Below are 17769 nucleotides of genomic sequence, written 5' to 3'. Positions count from 1 at the left end.
TCCCATTGAGGCATTATGAAAGGCACAGGAGGAAACGTGTGTAATGCCTTTGAGGAAGCGATTAACAACCAGGGACTTAAAAAAGAGAAGGCTGATCTGGAAGCCGTAGAAAGGCAGAGATGACCGAAAGATAACCTTTGATAGTGCCCAGAGCAGAGCCCTGCTGGGCCAAAGAGAGAAGGAACAGAAGGATCTCTGAAACAGGAGCAGAAAGGGGATCCACAGCCTTTGCTGTACACCATGCCACAAATTTGTTCCACCTGCAGGCGTATACCGTTTTAGTGGAGGGACGCCTGGCTGCCAGAATGACAGCTCAGACTTCGGGAGGAAGGTCGAAAGCCATCAACTGTCGCTGTTCAATCTCCACGCATGGAGGTGGAGGCTAAACAGGTTCGGGTGGAGGCCTGTCCCCTGCTGTTGCAACAGAAGATCCTCCCGAAGAGGCAGTCGGATGGGGGATCGATCACCATGCTGAGTAGCTCGGGATACCAGTATCTTCGTGTCCAATCCGGAGCCACAAGGATGACTTGGGCCCGGTCGCACCCAATCTTCTTCAGCACTCTGGGCAGAAGTGGTATGGGCGGAAAGGCATACAACAGACAGCAGCTCCACTTGCGACGAAAAGTGTCGCCGAGCGGGTGCCGCCTTGGAAATTTCAACGTGCAGAACTGATGACATTGTCTGTTCTCTTCGGTGGAGAATAGATCTAACCAAGGTTCTCCCCACTGCAGAAAGAGACCTTGCGCCACGTCCGAGTTCCGACGCTATTCGTGATCTATAATGCACCGGCGGCTGAGTTCAACCACCCTGGCGTTCAGAGAACCTGCCAGGTGTTGAACCACCAAGGTAATGCATTGATGTTTCAGCCATGTCCAGAGGCACAGAGCCTCCTGACATAGGCTCCACAACACCACCCCACCCTGTTTGTTGCAATGCCACATGGCAATGGTGTTATCCGTGAACACATGCACTACACTTCCCCGGACAGAGGGAAGGAATACTTTCAGTGCAAGTTGGACCGCCGGAAACTCCAAAAGGTTGATATGTAGCCTGGACTCCGCCAGAGACCAGAGGCATCTGATCTCCGCCTCTCCCAAGTGGCCACCCCATCCCAGGAGGGACGCATCTGCCATTGACCCAATCGCGATTCGAGAGCCACCACTGCAATTGTCGTGCAGTGCCTTCCGAGATCTGGACATGATCGGACAGGTTGCCCTGATGCTGTGCCCACTGGAACTTCAGATCCCACTGAAGAGCCCGCATATGCCATCTGGCATGTTGCACTAGCAGGATGCAGGAGGCCACTAGGCCCAGGAGCCGGAGGGTCATCCTGACTGAAACCTTGAATAGAGGCCGAAAGATCAGAATCATAGCCTGAATATCCCGGACTCGCTGCTTGGGAGGATAAACCCGAAGCTGCGTTGAATCCAGAACCGTTCCGATGAAGGAAAGCTTCTGAGAGAGACTCAGGTACGACTTCGGCACGCTGATGGAAAACCCCAGCAAATTCAGGAGGTCGGCTGTAGTCTGGAGGTGGGAGACGACTGCCTGGGGTAAGCCCACATTCAACAACCAGTCGTCGCGATAGGGGAATACTGGAACCCCGGATCTGCGTAGATGAGCTGCGACCACCGCCATCACTTTCGTGAACATCCGAGGGGCACTGGTAAGGCTGAAGGGAAGCACAGCAAACTGAAAGTGCTCTTGGCCTACAGTGAACCGCAGGTAACGCCGGTGGGTAGGGAGGACAGGGATATGAAAATATGCATCATGCAAGTCCAACGCTACCATCCAGCCTCCAGGGTCGAGGGCAACCAAGACCTGAGCCAGAGTCAACATCTTGAACTTCTCCTTCCGGAGGAAGCGGTTGACGTTCCTGAGGTCCAAGATGGGGCGCAGGCCCCCTTTCTCCTTCTTGGGGACCAGAAAGTTGTGGGAACAACAACCACGTCCTACTTCTGGACCAGGAATGCGCTAGATGGCCCTCTTGTCCAAAAGGGTCGTGACTTCCTGTTGGGGAAGCGAAAAGTGATCCTCCGACATGCGGTGGAACTGAGGTGGCATGGCTGGAGGGAAAGACTTGAAGTAGCCCCTTCGGACGATTTGCAGCACCCATCTGTCCGAGGTGACAGAACGCCAGTGTGGGAGGTGATGGCAAATGCTGCCACCCACCGGCGTGGGGTGCACCCCAAAGCTCGGACTAGGAAGGCTTTGAGGAGGATGCTGCAGGAGCAGAGGTGGACTGACCCGCACGCTGGCCCCCTGTCCCGCCGTGGCGGGAAAGACGTCTGCACTGAGGTTGGTTCTGCGCAAGCTTCTGGCTGAACTAACGTGTTGGGGCGCCCCCTCCGTGGCCACAAAGGAACAAAAAGCAGACGTGGCCAGGCGCGTGGTGGAGAGACTCTAGGACTTGGCCGTAGCCCGGTAGTCCTTAAAACGCTCCAGCGCACTGTCTACCTTATCACCAAACAGGCGAGTACCATCAAAGGGCATGTCCATAAGAGAACTCTGAAGATCCCCTGAAAACCCAGTTGACCGCAACAGGCGTGGCGACGGAGGGCCACTGTCGTGGAGATTGCCCTACCCAGTGAGTCCGCGATGTCCAGTCCAGACCGGATGGCGAACTTTGCTGCATTTTCCCCCTCAGCAACAGCTTGGGAAAGCACTGCCCGAACCTCCTCCAGACACTGAGGCAGTGTCTCCGCAACAGTGTCCCACACAGCGTGAGAGTAGCAGCCCAAGAGGCATGCAGTGTTCATCGCAGCCCTAGGCTGGCAGAGGAAAACAGCTTCTTGCCAAACTATTCCAGCCTCTTCGATTCCTTATCTGGCGGGGCTGTAGGGAATGCACTTTGGGAAGTGGTGGCCTGGATGACCAGGCTCTCAGGAGTTGGGTCGGTTGTTAAAAAGGCACGGCCACCCAGGGCCGGGCGATGACGCCTGGCTACGTTCTTATCCACGGGAACCCCCGTGGCTGGTCTAGACCAGGTGCCCATCAAAACATCAGTTAACGCCTCATTGTACGGTAGCAGGGGCTCCCGAGAGCTTGCCGCTGGCAGAAGGACTTCAGTGAGGAGGTTAATTTTGAGGGTCACCGTAGGCAGGTAAAGGCCTCAGCTGCTCTACGGAGCACCAGTGTATGTGGCGCCCTCCTCCATGCCCACAGCAGGAGAAAGAAAACCAGGTTCAGAGGAGAGGTCAAGGCCACCTGTATCCTCCAACTCTTCTGTCCATTCCTGTTCCGACTCTCACTGCCGTGATAGAGGGTCCTCAGACCCCTCCCATTCGTCCCCTTCCTCCACTGCCCGTGGCACAGGCTGTAGCAGTGGGGGAGGGACAGGGGAATATAAATGGTCCAACGGCGCCGGGAACTGCGACGATCCGGCTCCATGTCCCAATTAGGGTCCCAACCGGGAGCAAAATTGTCCGGAAACCCGGGCGAGGTGGAACGAATGGAACCCATTGCGGCATTGGGAATGGAGCCGCAGGAGGCGCCGGGGCCGGAGCTGCCAGTGGAGGACCTTGCAGCACCGGGGCCGGAGCCGCCGGCGGAGGACCTTGCACGACAGGGCCGGAGCCGCCGGCAAGGCTCGGCCCTCAGCTGGGACCGCAGGGCCAGAAGGCGCGCCGGCGGGAGCCCGAGGCCTGAAAAGGCGGTCCATGGCAGCAAGAAAATCTTGCACCTGGGCAAGAGTCGCTGATGGACCCGGGTAAGGTGGGTAGGCCGCGGGACTCACAGGTTCCAATGGAGCCAGAGAGGGGAGGTACCCCCAGCCCTCTCGTCAGCGTCCGGAGACCGATGGGGACGTCGGAGACCGAAAGCGCTCCTTTGACTTCTTCTTATGACGTCTCTCACCAGATTCCGAGTCTGAAGACTTCGAAACAGAGGAGCGATGATGATGGCTCCGAGGTAGGTCCCTCAAACGACCCCTGTACCTCGAATGGCACGGAGACGACTGCCGGGCCTCCAGCAGCTTACAGTACCGCTCCCGCAAGGCCTTCAGAACCATGGCAGACAGTCAGAACATGACCGGAAGTCATGGTCGCGCTCCAGACCGTAGAGACAGATGCCATGGGGGTTGGCCACCGACATCGTACGGCAACAGGCCCCGCAGGATTTAAACCAGGCAGGACTACCGGGCTACGTGACACCAGGAATCAAAGACTCAAAAAAGTGGTGACAAAAGCCTGAAAAAGTTAATCAAAAAGTAAATAGGGTAAGTACTCTAACCGGATCTGCACTTGCCGGTGCGGAAAGAGAAAGGACTGGCGTCAGCGCACATGGGTGGCGCCTAAGTAGTCTCCGTGACATCATCTAGGCCCCTACGACGCCAGCGACGGACGCGGAGACACACAACGCCACCTTCCGACACGCAGGGATACTGCTGACAAAAAACTTTCCGGATCCAGTCTGATGCCTGGGGATATTCTAAAGTAAGGAATCTATCACTAACGTGTCTCTTTCAGATTAACAAATTGCAAAGGAGATGAACTACCAGCCCATCTTGCACCAACACCTAACTTCCCAATCCGCCCGTTCCTGTGTCCTTCTCTGGCAACACGACTGAATGGGGTGTTTGGAACAGGAACATAAACCCAGTGGGCATTAAGGGATATCTGCTATCTCCAGGGAACCAGAATGTCTGTGCATTTGATTGGATACTCCTTTTCATGGGCCAGAACTGCACTTATTTGGTACGGAGAGGGTTCTTCCAAAACTTCAAGTATAGTAAAAAAAAAAAAAAAAAAAAGGAATCTTATTGGACACCGTCAACCAGAAAGATAGTGTTACTTACCCAGTAAGCATCTCTTGGAATGTAGAGCTGTAGATTCACATGCTTTGCATACTCCTGCCATCTAATATCTGGTCCGGATGTTTGCAAGTTGTTTTTCTTCGAAGAAGTCGTTTCAGTCACAAGGTAGGTGACTACTCCTTTCGGTGATAGTGTGCATGGGCATCGTCTCAATTGTTAGTTGTTTTCCCGCAGAGGGTGAGAATGGAGTTAGTAAAGGTAGAATAGAGATGATCATGCGTATGTATATAAGACAAGAAGGAACAGCAACAGGTATAGGTACCCGGGTGGGCACATGTGAACCTACAACTCTACATGCCAAGAACAGATGCCTACTGGGTAAGTAACATTATCCGTTCGAGGCATGTGAGCTGTAGATGACATGCTTTGCATAGACTATACAGCAGTATTCCCCCAAAGCGTTGGCTAACCTGTAGTTGTTGCAGTTGTCTGAAAGAGTGTTCCAAGTACTGCTTAGCCTACATTAGTTTGCTGCCTTGCTAACACATCTACCCAATAGTGTTTGGTGAATGTGTGTGGTGTAGACCATGTTGCAGCTTTACAAATGTCACCAATATGAATGTTTCCGAAGAAAGCCATAGTACCCATATTTTGCGAGTGGAATAAGCTCTAAGGGGAATTGTTAAAGTTCTCTTTGCTTCGGTAGAACATGTTTGAATACATTTAACAGTCCATCTAGCAATACCTGATTTGGATATAGGATTGCCTTTATGAGGTGGAGCAAACAAAACAAAAAGTTGTTTTGTCTTACATACTGTTTTTGTTCTATCTATATAATATAACAACGCTCTTCTAACACCAAAAGTGTGTAGAGCACATTCTGCCACAGAATCTGGTTGAGGAAAGAACATAGGTTACTAAACCAATTGATTAATGTGAAAGGCAGACACTACTTTAGGTAGAAATTTAGGGTTGGTATGAAGGACCACTTTGTCAATCTGGAAAAAAGGTTTTTCTATGGTTAGTGCCTGTAACTCACCCACCATCCTCAGTGAAGTAACGGCAATGAGGAAAGCGATTTTTCATGAGAGAAATTGCAGTTCACATTTATGCATTGGTTCAAAAGGTAGACCCATTAATGGTGTAAGGACTATGTTAAGATTCCATACTGGGGCAGGTGGAAGTCTTGGTGGTGTAAATCTTTTCAGTCCTTCCATAACTGCTTTGGTAACAGGTACTCCAAACAGAGACAAGTGCTGTTTGTTTTGAGGGTACGCAGCTATTGCAGCAAGATATAAGCGAATGGATGTGTAAGCTAATTCTGACCGCTGCAAATGTAATAAATAACACATTATATTTTGTATGGACGTATTCAAAGGCTTGATATGGTTATTATTGCAATAGATACCACATTGTTTCTATTTAGCTGCAAAACAAGCCCTTGCAGTAGGTCTTCTGGCCTCTTTGATAATGTTCATACAGTCTGGAGGAAGATTGAGATATCCAAACTCTATTCCTTCAGGAGCCAGATCGCCAAGTTGAGTTCCTTAGGATCTGGGTGCCTGATTTCTCCACGGCTCTGTGTGAGGAGACTGGATGTGAGATGCAGATTTTGATGTGGAACTATTGATAACTCCAACAGGGACGTGAACCAAGGTTGACAAGCCCATGTGGGAGCTTTTAGGATTAGTGTGAGGGATGTTTGCCTGAGTTTCTGAACCACTGATGAAATGAGTGGGAGAGGTGGAAAAGCGTATGCAAATATCCCTGACCAGTTCATCCATAGTGCATTGCCTTTGGAGAGCAGGTGAGGATACTTGGAGGCGAAGCTTGGGCATTTTGCGTTTTTGTGTGTGCCAAAAAGATCTATTTGAGGAAAACCCCAACTTTGAAAGTATGGGAGGAGAACTTGAGGGTGAAGTTCCCACTTGTGGATTTGCTGCCTCTGTCTGCTGAGAAGGCCGGCAATTTGATTATTTAGTCCTGGAAGGTGTTCTGCTAGGAGATAAATGATGTGGTGTATGGCCTATTTCCAAATGTCTTGAGCTAGGTGTGACAGTTGGAGAGAGTGTCCCCCCACCCCCCTGTGTTTGTATATAGTACATCGCTGTCATGTTGTCGGTGCGGACTAGGACAGCTTTGTCTAGAAGGGGAATTTGAAAAGCTTTGCGCGCTAGCAACACTGCTAGCAGCTCTAGATGATTTATGTGGAGAGCCTTTTGGTTTTGACTCCACAAGCCTTTAATTGTGTGTTTCTGGAGATGAGCTCCCCAACTAGTGAGCAACGCATCTGTTGTTAGTAGCATCTGTGGAAAAGGGTCTGTGAAGGGCCACCCTTGTGATACATTTTGTGGGTTCCACCACTGCAGAGTGTGATGGGTGCTGCTGTTTACTTACAGCAGAACTGTCAAATGACCCTGCGACTGGTTCCATTGACTTGGTAAGCATTCCTGGAGGGGACACATATAAAGCCTTGGGGACAATCATGATGCAAGAGGTCATCATTACTAGCAGTTGCACATACACTTCAGCTGGTAGTGAGTGGGTGGGCAGAAACTGAGCAGCTAGAGCCTGAATATTGCAAATTATAGCTGCATTGGGAAAAGCCAGAGCTTTTTGAGTATCTAAAGTGGCTCCTAGATAGGTTTGTGTGTTGGAAGGTTGGAGATGAGACTTTAACACATTGACTGTAAACCCCAGTTGGTGCAGTAACAGTAGTGTTACGTGAGTTTGTTGGAGACACTTTGTACGTGCTGGCTTTGATGAGCCAGTCGTCTAAGTCTGGGAAGACATGAACGTGTTGTCTTCGCAGGTGAGCAGCGACTACTGCCAGGTTTTTGGTAAATACACTGGGAGCAATGGTGACTCCGAATGGGAGCACTTTGAACTGGTAATGATGCCCCGCTACAACAAATCTGAGATCTTTGCGGTGAGCGGGATGTATTGGAATGTGAAAATATGCGCCTTAAGTCTAGAGTAGACATAAAGTCACCTTGCTGTAGAAGTGGGAGCACTTGTTGAAGTGTCACCATTTGAAAATGATCTGATTGTATGTAGTGATTTAACTCTCTGAGATCTAAAATGGGTCTGAGAGAGCCGTCCTTTTTGGGTATTAGAAAGTACAGGGAGTATACGCCCGACCCTTGATATTTGACGCCTGGGGGTAAATCTAAGGTAAGGAATATATCACTACGTGCTTCTTTCAGATCCTCATATTTGAGGATGTGTATATGATCATGTGATATTTTTTGTGAACGACAGGGAATGTTTGGAGGGTTGCTGGTAAGCTCCAGATCAGATAATTCCTAGCACCCATTTGTCTGTAGTTATTGATTGCCAGACAGGAAGGAATTGTGAAAGACGTCACCAGACAGGTGTAAAATGATCGGGGTGAATCGTAGGCAAGTCACTGTTTGTTATTTGAGGGGGAGGTGCTTGTTGTGGAACCTATACCACTATCCTAGCCATTGTTGCCTCTGTAGCCTCCTCTAAAGAAACCATTTGGAGAAGAGGGCTGATTATTGCCTTTGTATGGTGTAGAGGCAGTGTCTAAAGAGATATTTTTGGATCTCCCACGATAGAAGGTGTGCCAAAAGGACCAACGGTTGGAAGGGGACTGTAGGGCTCCCATAGATTTTGCCACGTCTTTATCCTGTTTCATTTTTTTCTAAGGACGTTTCTACTACAGGACCAAAGAGAGAAAATGCTACTTACCCAATATGCATCTGTTCTTGGCATATAGAGCTGTATAGTCATATGCTGTGCATAGATCGCCCTCTAGTGTTGGGTTCAGATGTTTGCACTTTGTTTTTCTTCGAAATAGTCTTTCCAGTCACGAGGTAGGGGACTCCTCATTTCGGTGATGGTGCGCATGGGCATCGACTCCATTGTTAGATTGTTTATCGCAGAGGGTGATAATGGAGTTAGTGAGAATAGTAAAATGAGATATCCATGAATGCATGTATCCAAGTAAGATGTTACTGCAACAGGGATAGGTACCCAGGTAGGCGGGTGGGCACATATGTCTCAATAGCTCTATATGCCAAGAACAGATGCATACTGGGTAAGTAGCATTTTCCATTCGAGGCATATGAGCTGTAGATCATATGCTGTGCATAGACTACACAGCAGTTATCTCCCAAAGCGGTGGCTAACCTGTATCTGTTTTATCTGGTTTGAAATAGTGTACGTAAAAGTGCCTGGCCCACTCTAGCTTGTTGTCTTACTAACACATTTACACAATAGTGTTTTGTGAATGTAGACCATGTTGCAGCTTTGCCATACCATAGGACCCCCTAGTTTGCGTGTAGAATGTGCTCTAGGGGGAACTGTTAATCTTCGCTTTGCTTTTGCATAGCATATTTGAATGCACTTGACTATTCACCTTCCAATACCTGATTTTGATATGCAATTGCCTTTGTGTAGTGGAACAAAAGCAACAAAAAGTTGATTTGTGTTACAGAAAGGTTTTGTCCTTTCTATATAATAAAGCAATGCTCTTTCAACATCTAATGTGTGTAGGGCATGTTCTGCCACTGAATCTGATTGAGGGAAGAACATGGGTAACTCAACAGATTGATTGATATGAAAAGCAGAAATTACTTTAGGAAGGAATGTTGGATCAGCCCGAAGAACCACTTTATTTTGGGTGCATTAGTAAAAAAGGTTCTTCTATAGTTAATGTCTAAAGCTCACCCACTTTTCTGAGTGATGTGATAGCCACGAGGAAAGCAGTTTTCCATGTTAGAAATTGTAGTTCACATTTGTGCAATGGCTCAAAGGGTGGACCCATTAGTCTGGTGAGAACAATGTTGTGATTCCATACTGGAGCAGGTGGACATCTTAGGAAATGACTCTTAAGTCCCTCCATAAAGACTTTGATAAAAGGCACTCTAAAAAGAGATCGATGTTGTCTATTCTGAAGGTTTACAGCTAGTGCAGCCAGATGTAAGTGTATGGAAGTGTACACTAAATTGGACCGTTGTAGATGTAACAAATAACATATATTTTGTACAGAGCATAAAGTGGGTTGATGTGGTTGTTATTACAGTATATTACAAACTGCTTCCACTTTGATGCATAGCAGGCCCTTGTAGTAGGACGTCTAGCCTCTTTGATAATATTCATGCAGTCTGGCAGTAGATTAAGATAGCCAAACTGTAAGACTTCAGGAGCCAGATTGCCAGATTGAGTAGATTGGGTCCGGATGTCTTATGTCTCCATGGCTCTGATTGAGAAGATTGGGTGCAAGGCGTAGTTTTTGGTGAGGAACTACTGAGAATTTCAATAGGGTTGTGAGCCAAGGTTGCTATGCCCATGTGGGAGCAACTAGGATTAGTGTCAGAGCTTGTTTGAGTTTCTGAACCACTAATGGAATGAGTGGGAGAGGCGGAAAAGCGTTAACAAATATCCCTGACCAATTCATCCATACTGCATTGCCTTTGGACAATGGGTGTGGATATCTGGACGCAAAGTTTTGGCATTTTGCGTTTTGGCATGTGGCGAACAGGTCTATGTGAGGGACTTCCCAAAGTTGAAAGTATGGAAGGAGGACCGGATGGTGGAGTTCCCATTCGTGTATTTGCTGTCTCTGCCTGCTGAGGAGATCTGCAATCTGGTTGCTGACTCCTGGGAGATGTTCCGCTAAGAGATAACGTTTGTGCTGAATGGCCCACCTCCAGATGTCTTGGGCCAAGTGGGACAGTTGGATAGAGTATGTCCCCCCCACCTTTTTTGTATGTACTACACGGCTGTCATGTTGTCTGTACAAATTAGGACAGCTTTGCCTTCTAGGCGAGTTTGAAACTCCTCGAGTGCTAGGAATATTGGAAGTAGCTCTAGGTGATTGACGTGGAGCAACTTTGGTGTTGGCTCCTCAAGCCAACATCTGTTGTAGATGAGCTCCTCAGCCAGTGAGGGACGCGTCCGCCATCAGTACTATCTGTGGAACCAGGTCTATGAATGAACGTCCTTTTGACACATTTTTTGTGTTCCACCACTGCAGAGAGTGATGATTACGGCCACTTACCAACACTAGATCGGTTAATCGACCTTGTGACTGGTTCCACTGATAGGCTAAGCATTCTTGAAGCGGAGGCATGTGCAGTCTGGTATGGGGAACGATCATGATGCAGGATTACATAATTCCCAGTAGCTGCAAGTAAGTTTGAGCTGGAATCCAATTGTTTAGTTGAAAGCAGAGAACTAAAGCCTCAATATTTTTTATTCTGGCTGAGCTCGGAAAAGCGAGTTTTGTGAGTATCTATTGTGGTGCCTAGGTAGTCCTTTGAATTGGTTGACTGGAGATGTGACTTTGGCACATTGATGGTGAACCCTAGTTAATGCAGTAACTGAATTGTCTTGAAAGTGTGCTGCAGACATTGTTGGTACGTGTTGGCTTTGATGAGCCAGTCATCTAAGTATGGGAAGATGTGGATGCTTTGTCACCTTAGGTGAGCAGCTACTACCGCCAGACACTTTGTGAAGACTCTGGGGGAGCTGGTGACACCGAATGGGAGTACCCTGAACTGATAGTGTCAACCCGCTACCACAAACCTGAGGAATTTGCGATGAGTAGGATGAATTGGTATATGAAAGTAAACATCTTTTAGATCTAGAGTACATAGAAAGTCGCCTTTCGGTAGTAGAGGAAGTACCGGTTGAAGTGTCACCATGTGGAAATGGTTTGACTGAATGTACCGATTGAGTTCTCTGAGATCTAAAATTGGTCTGAGAGAACCGTCTTTTTTGGGAATCAGCAAATAAAAAGAAGTATATGCTCTAACCGTGAAGTTAGGGCGGTACAGGCTCTCTAGCTCCTTTTAGAAATAGAGACTGAACCTCCTGTTTGAGGAGGTAAAGATGGTCTAGTGATGGTTTGTGGGGCTTTGGTGGAATATTTGGAGGTGTGTTGATAAATTCCAGGCAGTAACCAGATTGGATAATTCGGAGTACCCAATTATCTGTTGTTATTGATTGCCAAATTGGTAGAAAATCTGACAGTCTTCCCCCGGCAGGTCTTAAGTGGTCGGGGGGGGGGGGGGAGTGAAGGCAAGTCATTGCTTTGTGTTGGCGGGGAGTTGCGAGTGTTTGAATCCAGGCCCCTGCCCTTACTGTTGTTACCTCTGTAACCTCCCCTGAAATAACCTTTAGATAGAGAGGGTTGGTAATTGCCCTTGTAGGTGGAGGTGGCCTCTGATGAGGTATTTTTGGAACCACCTTGGTAAAGGGAGCATCGAAAGAAAGGACTACCCTGAGTGGACTGAAGCGCTCCCATTGGTTTGGCTAACTCAGTATCTTTCTTCATTCTCTGAAGTGAAGAATCTACTGCAGGGGCAAATAGATGTTCCTTTTCGAATGAGGTATTTAAAAAGGAGGTTTGAACCTAAGGTTTAAAACCAGATAAACAGAGCCAGGCGTGCCTTCTCAAGAGGACACTAGTGTTTATAGTTCTAGCAGCAGTGTCTGCATAAACAGAGCCAGGCGTGCCTTCTCAAGAGGACACTAGTGTTTATAGTTCTAGCAGCAGTGTCTGCAGCAACTAGAGAGCATCTTATTTCATTGTTAGCAAAAAGTTGCCCTTCATGAAGCAGATCTTGTACTTTTGATTTATGTTCCGGGAGTAAATATTGGATCAGTTGGTCCATTTCATCCCAGTGCGCACGGTCGTATTGCGCTAACAGTGCCTAAGTGTTGGAGAAGCGCCAGAAATTGGTTGTTTGAGAAGCTACCCTTTTCCCTGAAACATCAATAAGTTTGAAGGTGGAGCCTCTCCTGTTGTCTAAGTTGTCTCTTTTTCTTGCATTGGACACAACCATTGAGTCTAATGGCAATGGTCCTCTTATATTTACTGGGTCTGTTGGTGCTGGCCTGTACTTCTTGTTCACTCTAGGGGTAGGAATACGAGCCCTGACTGGGTCATTAAAAAGTAATCTACATGCCTGACCATCCCTTTATGCATGGTTAGTGTATGTGATGACTTCTGTGTGGTACTGAGAGTTTCAAAGAGGAAATCCTCTTCTAATGACTCCTTATGTAGCTGCACACCATGATAGTTGGCAGCTCTACTCAGTAACTCAATGTAGCCTACACTACCATCTGGTGGAGAGGGTTTGGTAGGGTATAGTTCGGGATCATTGCCTGTGGATGAATTGGTGTTATAATCATCCCATCGGTCTTGTAATGGATGATCATAATCCCTATCCTGATTATCATCCCCATTATCCTGGTTGTCATGTGTATGTGGGGGTAAATGTCCAAGTGAAATTGGTTGAAGCTGAGGGGAAGGTGGCGATGAAGGAAGAATAGATGGAGGAAGAGGAGGGGAAGGTTTAGTTCTAACAGTCCTCATCTTTATGATGCCATTATCTTATTCTAAATCAGCCCTTCTTTTCAGAGTCACTTTAGTGGTGATATGGCCAGTCTGTGGATGGATATACAAAAGCTTTTGTTTTGGGTCCGGTTTTTCAACTGGGGCATCAAAACTGTACTTTGTAGTTGTTTTCTGCACCTCTGTCTCAGCGTCAAAATTTTCGGTGCCGGAGTCGAAATTGTTGATGTCTTCAGACCCGACAATCTTTTCGGGGCCGAATGGTGGGGATCGGTGCCCAACTTGGGTTTCAATCCCAAAGGTTTGGGCTCCGAACCTGGTTCGGAGGGATTCTTTTCGGAGACAACAGGCTTTTTGGTAGGCTTAGGTGCCGAGCCAGGGGGTGGGGCGTCAGAAGCGTGAACTTGGTGCTGACCGGGGCCCGAGGGCGCAGGTTGGACTGGAGCCTTTTTTTTAATTGAACTTGTGTCTTGGGATGAGGGGGAGCTGTACTCACGGTAAGTTGACCATGTGATCGGTCGGATTCGAATTCTGAGACGCCAACCGGCTCCTGGTCCTCCTCTGTTCCCATGGCCTCGCCAGCCTCTTCGTCTGAATGTTGATCGAAGATCTCCGGAATGGAGCTTGTGTGCTGGCTCTGCATGTCGCGAAGTGGAGCGGAAAGCCTGGCACACGTTGCAGTCTTCTTCTCTGGGTTCGGGGGACAAACACAGGTTGCACAGGCCTTCCATGAACTTTCCGTTTAAAAGATTATTTTAAGTAATTCCGATACACAATAGAAAGGGAGACACGATCGAAAACAATATTGTCCAGAAAGAGTATTTTGCGCGCAGAGGGAAACCCGAATGAATGGTGTTGAACCAGAGCGCAACGATATACATCCGAACCCGATGGCAGAAAAAAATAATCTAACAATGGAGTCCTTGCCCATGCGCACTATCACCGAAAGAAGAAGTCACCTACCTTGTGGCTGGAAAGACTTCTTTGAAGAAAAACAAAGAGCAAACATCCAGACCCAACACTAGATGGCGATCTATACACAGCATATGATCTACAGTTCATATGCCTCGAACATGTTGTTTGTCGAATGTTGAGTTAAGAATGGAAGCTTGAAGTTTGGGTTTAAAACCCGAAACCCTTAACTATGCCGGTCTTCTTAGTAACACACTGGTATTGACGGCTCTAGCCACAGTGTCAGCTGCATCTAGTGCACACCTAATGGAAGAATTAGAGATGAGCTTCCCCTCTTGCACTAAGTCTTGGGCTTTGGTTTTATGTTCATCTGGCAGAAATTGGAGCAATTGATCCATTTCGTCCCAATGGCCCGTATCGTACCTGGATAAAAGGGCATGGGTATTAGCAATATGCCAGTAAGTTCTGTCTGGAGGTGCAGCATCACCTGACGTCTGTGAATTGGCCTATTTTCGGTCGTAGAAACCAGTAAAGAGTCTAAGGGAAACTGGCTTTAATGAAAGCTGTATCTGATAGTGCAGGTTGATATTTTTTGTCTATCCTGGGGGTGAGAATGTGTGCACGAACCGAGTCGTTAAATATGTCGTCCACATGTCAAAACATGCCTTTGAGCATATGGAGTGTGTGGGTGGTTCTTTGGGAACTACTAGGGTGTTTCAAAATGGAAATCCTCCTCTAGGGATTCCTTATGTAATTGTAATATGATATTCAGCAGCTTTACTTAGCAGCTCTATATAGCCTACATTATCATCTGGTGGAGAAGGCTTGGTAGAATAGAGGTCAGGATCATTATCTGTAGGAGAATCCGCATTATTATCCTTTCAGGGTTCTGCAGGTGAAGGATCATAGCCCCCATCCCCATTTTCCTGGTCATCAGGTGTTTGTGGTTTTAGCGAATTAGTAGGGATAATTAGTAAATGCTATGTTTGTGGGGAAGGAGGTGATGGAGGATGAGGAGCAGGGCTAGTACCAACAGGTTTATTTTTTGAAGGAATGTGATAAGTGTCCTTTGACTCAGATTTGAGTTTATGTGGCAATTTGGTGGCAATATGTCCAGTTTTTGGATTAATATCAAGTTATTTTTGTTTTAGGTACGGTTTGGAAGGTGAGGGGAAAAAACGGGGCTTCTGTGGTGGTCGCTAAATGTTTCGGTGCTGAAGTTTTCGGTGTCGGTGTGTTTGGTGCCGAAGCTTTTTGGACACGAATACGGTTTCGGTGTCGAAGGAGTTAGGCATGAGACTGGTTTTGGCTTTGAACCCGAAGGTTTCGGCTTGGTGCCAGAGTGTGGACAACTCGATTCCAAGCCGGAAGGCTTTAAGATGTATTTTGGTGCCGAGCAGGAAGGCGAGGAGTTGGAAACATTTTCTCAGTGCCAACCATGGCCCGAAGGCAGAGGTGGGACCGGAGACTTTTTCTTATTTGGACTTTGGGGCAAGGGAGGTTCAGTACTCACGATACGCTGACCTTGCGTAATTTCTTCATCCACACTGGAGCCAGATTCTGAGATGGATATAGGATCCTCCTGCTCTTCCTCGGCCCCTAGTGCATCGCCGGTCTCTTGTTCGGAATCTTCTCTGGAAAAGTTCCGGAATGGAACCACTGTGTTGGCTCTGCATGTTGCGACGTTGAGACCGACTGTCTGGGAGCGTTTTCCTCTAACGGAAAGACTTTCCTGCGTCGCAGTCCTGTCAGTTGTGCTCCGAGGATAAGCACAAGTTGCACACTTTGTGTGAGTCGGTGTACGGGAACTTCGCCTGGCACAGATGGCAGACTTTAAATGGAGTCCGATCAATGGACTGCGAGGTGGACTGACACGGGTAGGCCAGACGGCCTTCCACGAGTTTTCTGATCGAAGAGAGGTTTTTTGTATTTGCACGCTACGTGGAGAAAAGTCAATACACGTATGAAAACAATACCGTCAAGTGTAAGTGGATTGTCACCGAGGGGAACTAGAGAAACTGTTTCGAACCGAAGCGCAGCAATTCCCGTCCGAACCTGATGGCGGTAAACAACAATCTAACAATGGAGTCGATGCCCATGCGCACTATCACCGAAAGGAGGAGTCACCCATTTTGTGACTGGAACCCCTTCTCCGAAGGAAAACAACTTGCAAACATCCGGACCCAACACTTGATGGCAGGAGTACGCAAAGCATGTGATCTACAGCTCACATGCCTCGAACATACAAGTTACCTTTTTGACTTCATCAAGCTATATACACCAGTACAAAGGAAATAGCATGACCAGAGACAGGAGTCTGTCTGTCTTTCTTTCTTTATAAAGGTGGGATTATACTCCTGGACTAAGGCAGAAAGGCCTGCTAATGGTTCCGAAGAGAAGGAGGTAGAATGCCATTTGAGTGGAGAACTGCCTGCTTTCACTGAAAAACACTGTGGTGGCCCAGCAGTTGTGGATGCTGCCATAAGAACTGTTGGCTATAGAAAGAGAAACCAGACTATTTGCTACTGTTGCCACACTTGCCCCAGCTGATGCCACGAAGTGAAACATTACTTTCATTGCTGCCCATCTCTCCATGTTACACAAGTGAGAGAACTGCTTCCTCATAGAGTCATGGTGCTGCATCTGCAGAGGATGAGAGAGAACCCATGAGCCTCCAGGATGAACCCTTACTTTTGAGTAAGTTGCACTTTCTTCCATGCTACTGCTGCTAACCTGAAGTCGTTGGTCCTCGGCTGAAAGTGTCCCAGTGTGTACAGCCAGAACCCCTTCTTGCACAGAACTGTGCAAGATGTTCCTGAGAACTAAATCTCCCTTTGGAATTTGTTTCTAAAAACCACAGGTGTCACTGCCACAACTTGGGGTACAAAGCACAAGTGAATGAAAACACTTCTTGACCCACTGACCCATCATGGATACAGCCGACCCGCTTTAAAAAACACACAACAAACAAAGACTGCAAGTTCACACAGAAAATGCTGACTTTAACTACAGACCTGACACAGTGCACTGGCATACCTAGGAACATGCAGTGGTGTGTTCCTAAACCTGGTGTCCTCTCAAGAACTAGTTTTGTAGATCTCCCACAAGGAAACAAGTACTGGGTACGAAACATTTGTAATTTTTACTACATTAGTGAATTTATAAACTTATAGACTTACTACATTAGTGTGCTGGCTAATTATTCCATTTATTGAAGGTAGTTTTATGTTTATTTTCATCATTAATTAAACTGCACACTGCTTTCCAAGAGTAAGTCTTGAATATCCAGCCTTGTTGCACGATGTCATTCAAGTCAAATAAGGGAGTCCTTTGTAATTCAGCAAGCTCAAAGTACTATCTGGTTCGTGCAGTTCCAGAGATACTAGGCAATATTTACCAGAATGGCAGTGCTGGTACCAAAGTCCTTTGGGTATCAGGGCTGTGACTTCATTTTACTTCAACCTTCCACCAGTGAAGAAATCAGAAAAAAAAGCCTAAAAGATAATCTCTGACAGGACTACAAAAGTGGGATTCAAAGTCAGAATATCTTGTGAATGGGCTCTGGCTTCCCACTGGTGCCACTGGTTTCCTCTAAGCTTTGGACTTCCGAAGGCAGTACTTAGTAATTGCTTGGACTTTATAAGGAATGTTTGCAGCGTTGACTGCGGGAGAAAATAATGTGCCAGTTACAGAACGCCCCACTCCAGCACTCAATGAAGCTGGGTCTACATCTAGAGCCAGTAGAGTAGGCTGAATCTGCTTCGGCTCGCACCTG

General features: G+C 47.5%; 1 protein-coding gene across 1 annotated transcript in view; it reads right to left on the bottom strand.

Moving 5' to 3' along the window:
* Positions 1 to 17769, bottom strand: part of ACTR8 (actin related protein 8) — a 151704-nt gene that overhangs the window by 51525 nt on the left and 82410 nt on the right. The window lies entirely within an intron of this gene.

This window comes from Lissotriton helveticus, chromosome 9 (assembly GCF_964261635.1).
Source record: "Lissotriton helveticus chromosome 9, aLisHel1.1, whole genome shotgun sequence".
Taxonomy (NCBI): Eukaryota; Metazoa; Chordata; class Amphibia; order Caudata; family Salamandridae; genus Lissotriton; species Lissotriton helveticus.
The sequence above is the reverse complement of the archived record's forward strand: the minus strand, read 5'-3'. Positions and strand labels throughout refer to the sequence as shown.